Raw genomic sequence first — 13,235 nt, forward strand, 5'->3', positions numbered from 1 at the left:
TCTGCACTGTTCTGCGACTCCCTCCCTCCCTCTCTCTCTCTCTCTCTCTCTCTCTCTCTCTCTCTCTCTCTGAGCGGTGTGTGTGTGTGTGTGTGTGTGTGTGTGTGTGTGTGTGTGTGTGTGTGTGTGTGTGTGTGTGTGTGTGAGCATCTCCACCACCTACCCCCTAGGTTGCCTGCATAACCCCACCACTACCACCCCCCTCACTCTCTCTCTCTCTCTCACACACACACACACACACACACACACACACACACACACACACAGCAGTAATCTGATTAAACAGCACCTCGCCCGTCTCCATTCATATAATCCAGACTGTTAAAATGAACAAAACTAAAATCAATATCATAATACTTTAATCTATATTTGTAATAACTACCTCAATTAATGTGTGTGTAGATGTGATTTCAATAAACAGAATCATTACCTTTTCATTTTCACTTGGACTGATGATGTCTCCTGTTGTCGCCCTACAGGAGGCCTGAGGGCAATCAAGGCTGCCAGCGGAGATCCCGTGGATAGATTGTCATGGCCTCGTAGTTAATGCCTGGCTGACTAGAGGCATTAACATGAGAAAACCTGCAATGACACCGATTTACATCGGGTTACATTTGAGCACAGAACTGCACCTTTTTTGTTTAATAATGGGGAGTCAGCGCACACTGTGCAGCTGCTGGGACAAGGTCACTCATGTGATGTTCAAATTTTAAATCACCAATTAATGAGGTTTATGTCTCAGTAGCTTCATGGATTCAAATCTAACAACAACGGTGTTGTTTCTTATTTTGTTTGTAGCGTTAAAATGTATATTTCTGCATATTGAATTAATTGGAAACAATTTTTTTTTTTTTTTTTTTTTTGGTATACATTAAGCATTAAAATACCCAAGTGCGCCATTTATGGATTGCACACAAACCAAAATGTGGGCCTTTTGGTCGATTTGTCTCTGGAGGCCGATCTGTGCGCTGCGTTCTGTGCTCCGGACAGTCAGAGTCCTCGTTCACAAGAGCTCTCAGACTGGGAACACATGTTGATGTTGTCAGACGTCTGAGTAAATACAACGCGGCTTGTTGACGCCGTCATGTCGACAACGACTTCGGGGCTGCATTTTTCGTCGGTTCGCTGTTTACACACAAACACAACCGGCTGCAGAAATCAGGCTCGTCTCGCATGATAAGTGGTTTCGGGAGTGTCCGAGACGCGTTCACGGCCGCTGAAAAACCCATTGCTTGTTGAGATGAGATGAGATAAATTCATTCAGTTTTGAGTCAACACCGGCTGGCATTTTGCAGACTAATGGTCATTGAACCATGTCAAACTGAAATGATATAAAAAGGGGGAAATTAAAAACACGTATGTGTGTGAACATAACACCGGTGTACATTTTCATGCATAGAGGTTATTCATACTTTAAAGACAAATTCTAGTATTTCTCTTGTCTGTGTGTAATGATGGATTCATGGTTGTAATGTAATCCAACGATACTCAGGCCTGTTAAAGCTCCCCCAAGTGGACACAATTATTCCTGCCAGCTGGGACATTTTATACTTCTCTATTTTGTCTAACTTTAAACTACTCTGAGCTTTGGAACCATTGCACCTTCACCTTTCTACACAAGACAGAGAAAGAAGAGCCAGAGATGAAAGACAGGATGGAGGATGCAAAGTCAAAACCTAGACAAGAAGAGAAAAGAAAGAAAGGCAGGACACACCTCTATGAATCTGCCTATTTTTTGACAGCACGGACTCCTGGTTCGGCCATACTGGGCATCAAAAGTCTTCCTGAAATGTCATTCAGTGATACAAACAGCACATTTTATCATACTGGAAGGGGGGGGGGGATCAAGGAAAACATCCTTACAGCGGAAATGCGCTGTCTTTCTTTGATGAACAGGCTTTTTTTAACATCTGTTCCTGCAGTGCGATACCAGGACAAAACTACTGCGAGGGACCAGCTTTTCCTACAAAGTGGATCCGTGCATGACTTTTAGGGATGGGAAGAAAAAGTCAAGAACTTAATCTGAGCAGTGGAGGTCTGTGCATATTTCTTGCCACCTCTTCAGCATCTAAAAACTTAAATCTATAAAAAGCCTGCCTACAGATATGAATGGCGACACAAAGCAAAATGCATGGTGAATTCCTTGCTCTAAATGCAATCACATTCCACTTATTCTGATGGACAGCTCTGAAGAAAGGATTCTTTTCCAGCATGAAAATCACTGCGTGTGTCATTTCATGTTATTGTCTGAGTAATTGGGAAACTGTCAATCATCTACATACAGCCTGCTCAAAATTACTTCTGTCTGAAGCCAAGTCATCCAAGCTGTTGACAGATCGCAGTGAAAGGAGCAGGATGTTTCTGTCTGTTTGTGTTTATGATGACGTTTGTGTTGTGCATCTGTAAAAAAAAAAAAACATTCTGTGTGCAGCTTCACACATCATCATCCTCTCTCACATCGCATACAGTATGCCTGATGTTAGACCTGTTAATTGATGTTTTTTTTTTTTTTTCCATCATTTATGGTTCTTCATTATAGCAAAGTTCAGAAATCAAATATCAAATCAAAATGTCTCCATAACTTAAACCCATAAGACACACCAGCATGTGGAGTTAATGATAAAACATTTAGTTTATTCTCATGGTTTGAAAAATACCCTTTGTAATCTACCTCAATTTCCCCAGGTAAAGATATTAATATTTTTAATATCCTTATTTAGTTTCTAAGTAAAAGTTGGGTTGATTAAATCACAATTCTATTTTTTAAGTACGCTATAAAAAAATGATAGACATTTTCCAAGTGCAAAAATAAGTTAAATGACACTCTTTCAAATTACATAAAATAATAAAATGTGAAAATAGAAGTGATCTATAACCCGTTTCCCTCCAACATTTTAAAGCAATCCTATTATTTTATGAAAGGGAGTCTGTTTGAAGACTGTAATGGCTTTCAATGACCCCCTGTCAATACTGATACCACCGTACATCTGTACATTTCCACTTTAAAGTGTCTCTGTTTGTGAAGATCAAACAGAAGACGGCTCTTCTGAGAGATCCTGAGCAAACATCTGATTCTGCCTCTTTAGAGGAATCTTCAAAAGGATTTTACAATATGGAAATGACCACATATGCTTCACTTTATAAAGACTGGGTGGGAGATGTATTTGATCCTGTCAGGTGACTCTTTTTTTGCTCTCTGTGTTTGGAGTAATTCATAACATGAGAAAACACTGACAAAATATTTGTGGGTTAAAAATTACAGATCGCAGAAATACTTTTTAGTAGGAGCTTAAAATAATAACGTAACCTGAATTTATGATTAAGCCTAATTGGGAAAATATAAATAACCGGAGGTGCAGGGTGAGTGCAGTGATACTTACAAGCTCACGGCTGTGTTGGAGTTCTGCGTTGAGACGCTGAGAGGAATTCTGTTTGTCTGGATTATCTGGGTGGAGTCCTGGAGAGGATGTCTCCTCTGGGGCGATTCAACGTCTGTGCTAGACATGGATTGGCCTTAATGAACATAATGTTTGAGCATAGGATCGTTCATAAGTGAAATTGTGTGTACCAGAACACCTTAGGTCGAAGGTCAATGCTTGACATTGTGGTAGTGAGGGTGAACAGGGAACGTCTGGCTGGGGATCCTGTCCATGAAGTCTTTTAACTCCACTTTGACATTTTTCACACACTCTATGGAGATCGGAAACGTGGAATCGAAGCAGGCAATGTTCAGAAGCTCCACCGGTGGCAACTTGAATCTGTGCTCAGAAGGTTTGTCGGTACCGGTTGGTCGCCTCGAAGGACTACACCTGTGATGTTAATAAATACAGGAAGAGAAGAAGAGCTCAGTTCACATTAAGGAAGTTCTGGAAAACTGTCAGCCGACTCTGGCTGTGTTCAGTCAGGGAGAAGAGCTGCTGACCTGGAGTGAAGACATGGTTTAATGGTCAGAAAAGCGTTTTAAGGAGCTGATGAGAACAGGAGAGATGAGAAGCATATGGACTGTGTCAGCCTTCCAGTAATCGTCTGAGTTCATATGACTCGGTGCATTTACACATGGTCAGTCATATCAACCATGGTCTACTTCCTTCACAGCATATTAAACTCTGAAAAGTCCTGGCTCGATCTCCAGCACTGGATGTGTATGTATTCGACTGTCTACATGCGAGCACTGCCTGTCTGAGCAGTTTGGTGAAGGTGGTCATAGCAGACACTAGTTACATGAAGCAGAGTATTTTTATATGCAGTATCTTCAATCTAATCTCGAGGGGATTTTTAACACGATAATATTGATGTTCTCATTAAAATCTCCGCATGAAATCAAAGCAATCTATTTCCCAAAATGTCAAATTATTCCTTCAAAGCCACTTTGTATAGAATATGCACAGCAGACTATGCACTGATTTTAAACAGGCATTTTTTTTTTTAATCATATATACAGAGGACCTGCCTTAAAAAGAGTTGCTTGGGAATTTCAACAACATATATTTACTTGGTTTATTATTTATATAGTGTATATATAGCAGTCAAATGTCTGAGGAGCAACATTTGTGTCCATTATCCAGCCCTTGTGTGTTTGCGCGTTCCCATGTAAGTTGGTGTATTGGTAGTTTTCTAGAACACAACTAGAAGTACTTTAATATCCTTTGAGTAAAATCATAGTATGACTTGGTTCAAAGCAGACTGAGAATCTCAGCAGTGTCTTCCAACAGTGTCCTTCTACCTTAATGGATGCAGGTCCTGTATTCAGGCCACAATCTGTCCCCTTTTGGTTCAACCAGAATACACTCAGAGCCTTATGGATCGGTCAGACACCGTGAAGAGACCGACAGACAAACAGACAATAACAAAGCCATTTGTGAGGGTCGAAATCAGTTGGTATGCAAGTGTAACATCTCAGAGTAAAGAGGTTTTCCAGGTAGACACAGTATGTAATTGGTAAATGCTGTCTGGACTTTCATCAATAGAGACATCATATACAAGACCATCTTGAATTTATTCCTCCTGAGGACACCAGGCTTTAAGAGACAGGAGACTGACCTTTTGGGTTTGAGCCAGATCGCACAAAATCTCAAACAATGAGCGGACGTTGATACTCCTCTGAATATTAACTGACGTAGTTTTGGCTAATCTGTCCAAACTGTCTCTGCATGACACTGTCTGTTGACTTTGGGATTATATTGACTGCTTCAACAACACTGCGGCAGGATTCCTCAATGATGCACAGGAAAATATAACACCAGAAAAACAAACCCTCTAATGTCTGATGTCTTTCGATTAAAGGTTCTTTATTGGGTTGGTTCCTGCAGCAGGAAGCTTTTGGTAATCTCTCACAACCAAAACAGTGACTCAGACATTTTATTGCTTATATAAACCACACTGAGCTACCCTCTGTGTTCTACCCACAGATCTTGATCTATTTCAGTAAACAGAGACTTCCTTAAATTGTATGCCTGTGAATAGAATGTGGAGTCAAACAGTGATCTGACTATAAAAAAAAAAATGTTTCTGTATTCGTCAGGCAGGAAAAACAAAGATATTTGACTTCTGTCATGACATATTTTCCAAGAAAAGAGAACCACATGGATTTCCTTTGTGCGAGATGATAATTTGTTTGAATTGTGTTTTTGCGCTGTTTACAGTAATCTCATCTATTCTAATCTGTGCCTTCCCAACACAAGCAAACAAACTCGCCAGATAACTCAGCTTCAATAAGATTTATACACCGACTTTCTAGTTTTAGCAGGGACGCAAACCACATGATTGTTGTTTTTGATATTCACGACACATCCAATTATCTGACCCTTGTAAACATCTATAGTTTCACTTTTAAAAAACAAACATGACATTAATGGCAAATGGCACACAGACCAGAAAAGCCATGACTGCACGGTTGGATGTGATGGAAGTGGTTGTGTGACTGAGCCGTTAGTCACAGCATCAAAGCAAAAATGGTGTTCACGGTAAAAAGCACTTACTGGAATACGGGGTGTCCTGGCAGCTCTGTGGGCAGACACACATACCGTACAAAGCTCTGATCTGAGCTCAAGTTCTTTATTACCCAACCCCCACCAACCAACCAACTTCCTCTGACTCTTGTTAGGAAACATCTTTTTTCCATATTTCATTGATTTCGATTCAAGAACATTTCACATAACAACCACTTGAATGGACACTTGGAGAGCTCAGACCTCCGCCGAACCAATTGTCCACTCTTCTGATATGAAAATCGGAAACTGCAACCACGATATATGTCTGAATATATTTCCAAACCTATAGGAATGATGTCAAAATATGTTTGTGCCTAACTGAAGCCTTATATCGTAGCTGGTACCTGTTCTATTTCTCCCTGATGAAAAAAACTACTTAGTTGATGAGGTGTGGATGTTTAGGTGTGAAAAAAGCAAACATGAACTTCACAAGGGAAAAAAAAAAACATTTCTATTCAAGCTAGGCTTTTAAATAAGAATTATATTCTACATTAAATTACTTCAAATCAAATCAAGGGATCTTTCAACTTTGAGGTTAGTAAAGTCACTGCAACTATTCATTTATATCACACTATCAGAAGAGATGGGTTTTAGATTTCACATTAAAATTGATTTTCAAAACTTTCAGACACACCGCATTCGCAAATTTACCTTTGAGGCATCAAATAAACAGTTCAAAACAACATGAAACAATTTTAGTTTTATTCATGTCCTTAACAATAAACTACAAAAACAGAGTATGGAATCTATGTACCTTTTCCAAAGACTGATTTTAGATGAGGTCAAAGAAAAGAAAAATACTCATTATCTTTCCTGCTATTATCATTCCAACTCCACCTTCAATTCCAACCCTTTCCAAGGACTCCATCTCTATATGCAGTGTGCATGCGTATTCAGATCATTAGCTTTTATAAAGATATGCTTGAATTGATGTCTCTGTTAACTGTCCCTGCTGGAGCCTTTAAAGTGCTGGATACCAGTGTTTATTTTCACTTTCCAAGAGGGGAAAAAAAAGAAACAAGTTCAACTATTTTGATGTTGATCTTTCATCGATCCTGCATGTGAGCTTTCAGCTGACCATGCTTTTATTTGATTGATAGCTTATAAAACAAAAATGTTTCTAAATGCTAATTTTCCTAACACAATGCCCAAATTTTTGATTATTTTTGCATGGCGCTAATGCAAGGATTACAGAAATTAACCTATAATTCAGGATGGTGGAAAGACCTCAGCTGTTTTGCATCAGTGCTGTCGTAGACAATCGTGCTATTTTTCTTCAGGTTTGACGTTTATTTAAAAAAAAAAAAAAAAACGCTGAGATACCGAGGCTCATTTGAATTTTCCAAAAATTTCTCTTGGGATTGGAAGCAGAAGATATTCCCTGTGGACGGAATCAAAGGGGACATTAAATACAGATATATAGGAGGACGTTTTCTTGGGTCTTTTACCAGTTGTTATTCTAGCGGTTTGAAAGCCATGGAAACACCTCCATTCAATGAATATTTTATTGAAAAGGAAACTGCACTTTAATGTCTATTGGATGTCAAATGCACAGGTGGAGTTGACTTTTTAATTGAGACAATGACATGTTTTATTTCTTTCAAGGACCTGTCCCTAAACATGTGCCTAAAGAAACATAATTGTTGCTCATTGCTTGAAGTTAACTCGCAGGCAGAGCAAATGAGGAAAAACACTCTATGTATAAAGGATTTATCAAGCTAAATAGTCAGGAAAAATATTTGCATTTTTACAAAGAGGCAATAAATTCCTTGAGGACAGTGACCTCAAGCATGTAAGTAAAAACCTAATGGGGTTAAAAAAAAAAACAAGAGGAAATATTGAGCAGAAAAGGGCTCGTATATGCAACATAACATGAAAAACTGCCCATGACATCACTACTGTTAGATGGGCAGTATTCTAAATAGGTACTATGGAAAAGACCTCATTGCTGTTGTCAGTCATCACTGCTCTTTCAGAGAACTGTTCTGAAACAAAAGAAATGTTTGAGTGCTAGGTTAGTCCATAGAACTGCAATTACGCTGCCTGTCACTGAACACGAATGGCCTATAACACTAAATGACTCTGGAGGAGGGCGGCTGTATGTGTGAAAAGAAATGGAAGCTGCATAATGACTCTCTCGGGCTGTCATGGGTCCATAAATCAGCTGCTGTGAAGCCTCGCAGAGTTTCTCAGTCTCATCTTAACGCTCCACCTCAGACAGACACCTGTCCCTGGTCAAAGGATGACTTAACTCACTTCGACACTCATTTTCCATTATGCTTGATCTCCATCACACCAGAACAGGGACTGGGGAGGGGGTATAGGTCAGCAGCAAAACCAGAATTAGTAGTACTGCACAGCAAGAGAGGGAGAGGATGAAGGGGTGTGAAGGAATGCAGCTGTTCAAACAGCTCTTTGATTTAGTGGTCACAGCGCCCAGTGTGACTCACTCTGGCAAAAACACTGCGGAGATCACTCAGACGTTCATCCCTCTGGTCCGGTGGTTTTCTGCTCTCTGTTGGTCTCTGTGTGTGTGTGTCTGAAAGAGAGAAGGAGAGTTTAAATGTGCACAATAACTCCTGTATCTGAACTTGATGACTTGTACATGCAGCAAGTTAAACGCTCACATGCATTCTGTTTATGAAGCTTGTTTAATGGAGATCAAACACTTGCAACAAAGATTAAAAAAAAAAAAAATTTAAAAAAAAAAAAGGCTCAAGAAAATAAAAAGAATGTACGAGCTCCCTAATCTAAAATGAACTGATATCTCAAGTTTTACATTAAAGTTTTTTTCCTGCGTGTTTATCACGTGTCATCCTCCTTAGGAGCATCTGCTCATAATAGAAAACTTGAATGCCCAGAGAGACAGCAGGATGAAAAAACAGAAATAAAAGGACATGACAGTTTTCTATTTTCAGCTGACAATGAAGGTCCACATGTGCAGAAATACTTCACAACCCCAGGACCAAGTACAACCAATTGGCATGTGTTCTTAAATAGAAAAAATATGCACAGGCCTCTGTGGTGAAAATCATGTAGCACAACTCAATATGTTTTTTTTTTCCAGGCAATGATAGCATGTGCAATCAAGGCCACATGCTTTTAGAACAACTCACCACAAGAAATGTAATCAGCAAATAGAAATATGAATTAATAGTGCCCTCTTTAATTTTCTTGTAAGTTTCTGTTTACTTTCAGTTTCACTCACCAAGCAAAATGTGCATCCTTAAGGTCTGGAAAATGCATCTAAATTAAACATTTGCATTTTGAAAGTTGAATTTATTAATCGCTAGTCGCCTTCTGCCTTATTTGCTGCAGCATTTGCAGGAACTCCTGACGCATTAACGCCACCTGTAGATCAGTTAAATACAGTGAAACCACAGGCAGCAATTTGCATCACCTCACCTGCAGGGTTGTGCACAAATACACAAATAAATTAAAAATACACTCATTAAATGATGCTGTGCAGAACAGCTACCGGTCACAAAAAAACACATGGTAAGATCAGACAAACACTATTAAATAGCGTGCGTGTGTGAAATCAAGTGCAAAAAAAAAATCTAAACCAAAGTCGAAAAACAAACAAACAAAAACAATAATCAATCTGATTAAAACACAAGTCTCTGTTTCACTGCGGGGCAAGAGGTCAAAAAAATAAAAAGGTTGTATGGGAAGTTTTAGGAAAGAACTGATCTGTTTGTTCAGTAACCTTCGTGACTTGTCATTCAAAGAGTCGCATCATCAATAGGAGGCCACAACTATGAGCGGGATGAATAAAAATCTCCATCGCAGATTAAAGATTTGTGTCTGAAAAAAAAAAAAAAAATCCCCTCTTGGTCTGCATGTTGAGCCTTTTACAAACCGCGGCCTCTTGTCCACAGCAGCTGTCTGTCAAACCGCTCCCCTCGAACCCTGCTGTTCTCCTTAACTCACGGGGGTCAATACAATCACAAGAGCCACTCTGTTATCCTTTTACCCTCCGACTGTGTCAACAGGCTGAGCACGAGGTTCCAGTTCCCCCGGTGCATTTCTCACCTGTGTTTCATTGAAGTTGTGCCACAAATGATCATGCAAAATTGGAGGGGCTGCCTGTTTGTTGGCTGACGCTGGAAGTGCCTGTGCGTGTCTGCGTGCGTGTGTGTGTGTGTGTGTGTGTGTGTGTGTGTGTGTGTGTGTGTGTGTGTGTGTGTGTGTGTGTGTGTGTGTGTGTGTGTGATTTCTGTGTGCAAGTACGTGTTAAAATCCCAGGTCAGGTATCCGCCCGGCTTCTGTCCAAAAGCGCTGAAGCACCACCTGATCTGTGTGCGTCTGATTGTGTGTGTGTGCGCGCGTGTGTGTGTGTGTGTGTGTGTGTGTGTGTGTGCGCGCGCGTCGGAGTGTGTGCATCAATGAGAGCCTTGTGTTATCAGGCCTTTGCCACCCCACCCCCCCCCCACCCACCCCTCCATCTACCACCAGTCTGATTGAAATGTAAATTGAAAGTGTCATAAAGCCCATATTGTCAGCCAAACGCTAAGTTATGAAGAAATAATAACAAGCTCTTTCATTAAGGAAATGACAACTCTCATTTGCTCTGATTTTCCTCTCAGTGGAATGTTTCCATAATTACTTCAATATTGAGAAACAAGACAAAAAAAAAAAACATCTGGGATCAATGACAACGTTTTCTTTGGATATTAGAAACAATGTTCGTACTCTGACAGCATTTGTTGTTAAGAGCAACAATGTTCTGTAAAATGGGTGAACTGCACAACCTTCACACTTCAGTTTTACTATTACACAGTCTCCAAGCATTAAAGAAGTCAAACCTTTCCAAACAAAATTTTCGAAAAAGATGTTGACGCGTTTCTGAACAGAGAGAAACTTTGCTATCCAAGCCATACAAAGTGAAGTTTTTTTTTTATAAACTTTGACGTCAGCGCATCTCAAAATGAATGGTTGATCAAAACGAATTCATCCCAGTGTTTGATACCTTTGAGACGATATCAGACCACAAAGGAAAAATAAAGAAGCAGACACCATGTGGTCCTGTGTTTAAATAACGGAAGAAGAATTAGGGGCTGTTTCTGATCCTAACCAGTGGAATTGTATCAGAGCTGCTGCTTGTTCATGCTTTTCATCACAACTCACCGCATGTCACTGACGTTACCCAAACTCATTTTTTCTCCTCGGCTTCTTTGAAGTTGAATTATAGATGGCAAAAATGGAGCAAACTAAAACACAGTCAAAATGTGGGAGGGAGGTGATCATTTTCAGGCCACACGGACTCAACACACATTATGTAGATTTGGACTGAGTCTACCTACAGCAGTGTAACTAAATCAGAGCTGAGGCTGATAGGGGTCTTTTTCATTTAGCAGGTATTTCCGTCGTTGATCAAAGTATTTTTCCAAATGATGGCAGTGTATGACAAGTAAAGAGCTCCAAATGATTACAAACTTCATGACAAATGAATACACATCCTACTAAAAACCACAATGATGTATTTCCAAGTAAGAGTCAAGAGGATCACCATAGTCATGAAGAAACTTCATGAGTAAACCGTAAACCTGATGGGTTAAATTGAGAGGAAAAAGTCAGGGGATCGCTGGAGTCAGTCACGATGATTGTTGCACTAAATTACGTCCGATAGATGGTCAGACCAACGCAGTCGTGAAGCAGTCTTTGCCACCATGAACACTGGAACTGGAACGTAAAATGTAATCACGTTATATGGTTTCTCCTTCGTATGGTCGAGTTTCAACCTGCATTTGCGGATGCAGTTTTTAGAATAGTGGTTTGTTTTTAATGCAGCGCCGCCCAAAGGTCACGGCCATCCAATTTTGGTTTTCTTTCTCATCCCTTGCGTACAGAAATTTCTCCAGATTCTCTGAATCTCTTCATGACTTTATGTGCCGCAGGTGATGTATTCCCCAAATTCTTTGCAATTTTACATTGAGGAACGTTATTTTTACATTATTGCCCTATTTTGCCGCATCATCTTTCACAGACAAAAATCCACCTACATATAAATACATGATTACGTTTTCAGGACACTAATTAAAATACTGTATCATTGCAATATTATAATGACAGACTGGTAATCCACACAGTAAATAAATGTGCAGCATACAGGAAAACACCCTGTTTGAAATAAATATTTCCAGACATTTGTTCATACTTGTATGCAACATCACAACAAAGTACACAGATGGCTGACCACAATTGGTCTAAATTTTCTGTCATTTTTTTTTTTTCGGGTCCTGAGTAGGGTAAAATATATCAGCGCGTATGATTTGATCCAGATATGGAAACTGATATGAACACACTGGACTGTAACCATCATCTCCCCTCATTTCACTCAGGCCTTCAGTGGGAGAAGTGAGTAACCAGAGAAGCGTATTTATATTGACTCTGGACCTCTGCCGTGACTTGTCATGAGGAAGCACCCAGAGGCCGAGGTTAGAGAGAGAAAAAGAAGCTCTCAGGAATGAAGAATGGGACACTGATACGGGGCAGTTCCGGTGTCCGCAGCCTCGAGGGGCGTCTCGCTTCCCAGGCCGGGCTGAGCTCGTGCGATCACAGATTCAATTCATACGAGAGGCAGATGCTGAAAATCAAAACTTACCATTTTCTATTGCCGTTATAGAACAATGCCAGAATAATGTCATTGGAGGGATTTATAAAGAACAAAAATGGGATGGTGGGCGAGGCAAATTCTATTATTAGGGAAAACATGTTTTGGCACAATTTTATCAGTTAAAGGCCAAACCTAATTCCACATTTGGGATTTGAGAATCCAACAGAGCTCGGTTTTACAAGAATTTTTAGGAGACACAAAAAAACGATTTGAATCACCTCTCCCATTATCTGCCTTCCTTGCCTGGCATGGACACCTTCTCGTTTTCCTAATGACCTAATAGAAAATAAAGAGGCTTTGCTGGAATGAGTTTAATGAAACAGAAAAACAAAATCTCCCATTTTAAAGTTTTGTTTTGGTTATTTACGTGCTCCGTACACAAACTCCTTTCAAATATTTGCAAAGAAAAAGAGGCACAAACTGGGATAACATGCCTGAAGATAATTTTCTGTATCGCTATACAATGTTATAACGACACCGTTGTAACATTGTCTTTTGTTATTGTTATAAAAAAATATCAGGTGTAGCTGCTTTACTTAAACGCATCAATTCTAAGAGCAAATAATAGATTTACTTTCTAAGGCAGTCAAATGTAAAGCTTGAGGATGTGTGTGGTGACTGATAGC

Source organism: Embiotoca jacksoni, unplaced genomic scaffold (assembly GCF_022577435.1).
Source record: "Embiotoca jacksoni isolate LCO1_2020_lvr unplaced genomic scaffold, fEmbJac1.0.p SCAF_10, whole genome shotgun sequence".
NCBI classification, from domain to species: Eukaryota; Metazoa; Chordata; class Actinopteri; family Embiotocidae; genus Embiotoca; species Embiotoca jacksoni.